Source organism: Lipotes vexillifer, unplaced genomic scaffold, assembly GCF_000442215.2.
Source record: "Lipotes vexillifer unplaced genomic scaffold, Lipotes_vexillifer_v1.1 scaffold105, whole genome shotgun sequence".
NCBI lineage: Eukaryota > Metazoa > Chordata > Mammalia > Artiodactyla > Lipotidae > Lipotes > Lipotes vexillifer.
Genome location: NW_006778881.1, coordinates 672,395 through 676,604, shown reverse-complemented (window position 1 = coordinate 676,604; position 4,210 = coordinate 672,395). Strand labels below are relative to the sequence as shown.

Below are 4,210 nucleotides of genomic sequence, written 5' to 3'. Positions count from 1 at the left end.
AGGAATGAAGAGTAATAGGAATTTTAGAGGAAAATTAAGTGCAAATCCATGTGGTCTTGATAGTAAGAAAATATAGTTTTCTTTGGGTTGAATACCCTGCAGTATAGTCAGTTGGCTAGATCAATATTTATTTATTTATTTTTTATCTACCTACCTACCTATTTATTTATTTATTTATTGGCCAAAACATCTATCTATCTATCTATCTATCTATCTATCTATTGGCTGAACCACAGAGCATGCTGGATCTTAGTTCCCTGACCAGGGATTGAACCCGTGACCCCTGCAGTGGAAGAGTAGAGTCCTAACCACTGGACCACCAGGGAATTCCTGATAGATCAATGTTTATTATTATTATTTTATTGGAGTATAGTTGCTTTACAATGTTGTATTAGTTTCTGCTGTACAATGTAGTGAATCAGCTACATGTATACATATATCCCTTCTTTTTTGGATTTCCTTCCTATTTAGGTCACCACAGAGCATTGAGTAGAGTTCTCTGTGCTATACAGCAGATTCTCATTAGTTATCTATTTTACACATAGTAGTATATATATGTCAATCCCAATCTCCCAATTCATCCCACCCCCCTTTTCCCCCTTGGTGTCCATATGTTTGTTCTCTATGTCTGTCTCTATTTCTGCTTTGCAAATAGGTTCATCTGTACCATTTTTGTGCATTCCACATATGTGTGTTAATATATGATATTTGTTTTTCTCTTTCTGACTTACTTCACTTTGTATGACAGTCTCTAGGTCCATCCACATCTCTACAAATGACCCAATTTCGTTCCTTTCTACAGCTGAGTAATATTCCATTGTGTATATGTACCACACCTTCTTTATCCATTCATCTGTTGATGGACATTTAGGTTGTTGCTATTTCCTGGCTATGGCAAATACTGCTGCAGTGAAAATTGGGGTACATGTCTTTTTGAATTATGGTTTTCTCAGGGTATATGCCCAGTAGTGGGATTGCAGGGTCATATGGTAGTTCTATTTTTAGTTTTTTAAGGAACCTCCATACTGTTCTCCATAGTGGCTGTACCAATTCACATTCCCACCAGCAGTGCAAGAGTGTTCCCTTTTCTCCACACCCTCTCCAGCATTTATTGTTTCTAGATTTTTTGGTGATGGTCACTCTGACCGGTGTGAGGTGATACCTCATTGTAGTTTTGATTTGCATTTGCTAATAATTAGTGATGTTGAGCATCTTTTCATGTGCCTCTTGGCCATCTGTATGTCTTCTTTGGAAAAATGTCTACTTAGGTCTTCTGCCCATTTTTTGGTTGGGTGGTTAGCTTTTTGATATTGAGCTACATGAGATATTTGTATATTTTGGAGATTAATCCTTTGTCAGTTGCTTCATTTGCAAATATTTTCTCCCATTCTGAGGGTTGTCTTTTCCTCTTGTTTATGGTTTCCTTTGCTGTGCAGAAGCTTTTAAGTTTAATTAGGTCCCATTCGTTTATTTTTGTTTTTATTTTCATTACTCTAGGAGGTGGATCAAAAAAGAACTTGCTGTGATTTATGTCAAAGAGTGTTCTGCCTATGTTTTCCTCTAAGAGTTCTATAGTGTCTGGTCTTACATTTAGGTCTTTCATCCATTTTGAGTTTATTTCTGTGTGTGAGGTTAGGGAGTGTTCTAATTTCATTCTTTTACATGTTGCTGTCCAGTTTTTCCAGTACCATTTATCGAAGAGGCTGTCTTTTCTCCATTGTATACTCTTGCCTCCTTGGTCATAGATTAGATGACCATAGGTGCATGGGTTTATCTCTGGGCTTTCTGTCCTGTACCATTGATCTATATTTCTGTCTTTGTGCCAGTACCATACTGTCTTGATTACTGTAGCTTTGTAGTATAGTCTGAAGTCAGGGAGCCTGATTCCTCCAGCTCCATTTTTCTTTCTCAAGATTGCTTTGGCTATTCGGGGTCTTTTGTGTTTCCATACAAATTGTGAAATTTTTTGTTCTAATTCTGTGAAAAATGTCATTGGTAATTTGACAGGGATTGCATTGAATCTGTAGATTGCTTTGGGTAGTATAGTCATTTTCACAATATTGATTCTTCCAAGCCAAAAACATGGTATATCTCTCCATCTGTTTGTGTCATCTTTGATTTCTTTCATCAGTATCTTATAGTTTTCTGAGTACAGGTCTTTTGCCTCCTTAGGTAGGTTTATTCCTAGGTATTTTATTCATTTTGTTGGAATGGTAATTGGGATTGTTTCCTTAATTTCTCTTTCTGATCTTTCGTTGTTAGTGTATAGAAATGCAAGAGATTTCTGTGCATTAATTTTGTATCCTGCTACTTTACCAAATTCATTGATTAGCTCCAGTAATTTTCTGGTGGCATCTTTAGGATTTTCTATGTATAGTATCATGTCATCTGCAAACAGTGACAGTTTTACTTCTTCTTTTCCAATTTGTATTATTTTATTTCTTTTTCTTCTCTGATTGCCATGGCTAGGACTTCCAAAACTATGTTGAATAAGAGTGGTGAAAGTGGACATCCTTGTCTTGTTCCTGATCTTCGAGGAAATGCTTTCAGTTTTTCAGTACTGAGAATGATGTTTGCTGTGGGTCCATTGTATATGGCCTTTATTATGTTAGGTAGTTTCCCTCTATGCCCACTTTCTGGAGAGTTTTTTAATCATAAATTAATTAATCATAAATTAATCATAAATTAATCATAAATTTTTTCAAAAGCTTTTTCTGACTCTATTGAGGTGATCATGTGGCTTATTCTTCATCTTGTTAATATAGTGTATCACATTGATTGATTTGCATATATTGAAGAATCCTTGCATCCCTGGGGTAAATCCCACTTGATCATGGTGTGTGATCCTTTTAATGTGCTATTGGGTACTGTTTGCTAGTATTTTATTGAGGATTTTTGCATCTATGTTCATCAGTGATATTGGGCTGTAATTTTCTTTTTTGTGTGATATCTTTGCCAGGTTTTGGTACCAGGGTGATGGTGGTCTTGTAGAGAGAGTTTGGGAGTGTTCCACCATCTGCCATTTTTTGGAAGAGTTTGAGAAGGATAGGTGTTAGCTCTTTGCTAAATGTTTGATAGAATTCACCTGTGAAGCCATCTGGTCCTGGACATTTGTTGGAAGGTTTTTAATTACAGTTTCAATTTCATTACTTGTGATTGATTTGTTTACATTTTGTATTTCCTTCCTGGTTCAGTCTTGGAAGTTTGTACCTTTCCAAGAATTTGTTCTTCCAGGTTGTCCATTTTATTGGCATATAGTTGCTTGTAGTAGTCTCTTATCATCCTCTGTAATTCTGTGGTGTCAGTTGTAATTTCTCCTTTTTCATTTCTTTTTTGTTGTTGTTGTTGTTGTTTTTTGCGGTACGCAGGCCTCTCACTGTTGTGGCCTCTTCCGTTGTGGAGCACAGGCTCCAGACGTGCAGGCTCAGCAGCCATGGCTCACGGGCCCAGCCGCTCCGTGGCATGTGGGATCTTCCTGGACTGGGGCACGAACCCGTGTCCCCTGCATCGGCAGGCAGACTCTCAACCACTGCGCCACCAGGGAAGCCCCTTTTTCATTTCTAATTGTATTGATTTGAGTTCTTTCCCTTTTTTTCTTGATGAGTCTGGCTAATGGTTTATCAATTTTGTTTATGTTCTCAACCAACTTTTAGTTTTATTGATCTTTGCTATTGTTTCTTTCATTTCTTTTTCATTTATTTCTGCTCTGATATTTATGATTTCTTTCCTTCTACTAAATTTGGGTTTTCTTTGTTCTTCTTTATCTAGTTGCTTTAGATGTAAGGTTAGATTGTTTATTTGAGATTTTTCTTGTTTCTTGAGGTGAGACTGAATTGCTATAAACTTCCTTCTTAGAACTGCTGTTGCTGTGTCCCATAGGTTTTGGGTCGTCATGATTTCATTGTCACTTGTTTCTATGTATTTTTTTAATTTCCTCTTTGATTTCTTCAGTGATCTCTTGGTTATTTAGCAGTGCACTGTTTAGCCTCCATGTATTTGTGTTTTTTACAGTTTTTTTCCTGTAACTGATTTCTAATCTCATAGCATTGTGGTCGGAAAAGATGCTTGATGAGATTTCAATTTTCTTAAATTTACTGAGGCTTGATTTGTGACACAAGATGTGATCTATCCTGGAGAATGTTCCATGTGCACTTGAGAAGAAAGTGTATTCTTCTGCTTTCGGATGGAATGTCCTATAAGTATTAGTTAA

General features: G+C 36.6%; 1 non-coding gene across 1 annotated transcript; it reads right to left on the bottom strand.

The window, feature by feature from the left end:
* Positions 1-253: 253 nt before the first annotated feature.
* Positions 254-326, bottom strand: TRNAG-UCC (transfer RNA glycine (anticodon UCC)). Its single transcript has one exon. It is a non-coding gene; the product is annotated as a tRNA-Gly (tRNA).
* Between the last annotated feature and the right edge of the window lie 3,884 nt (positions 327-4,210).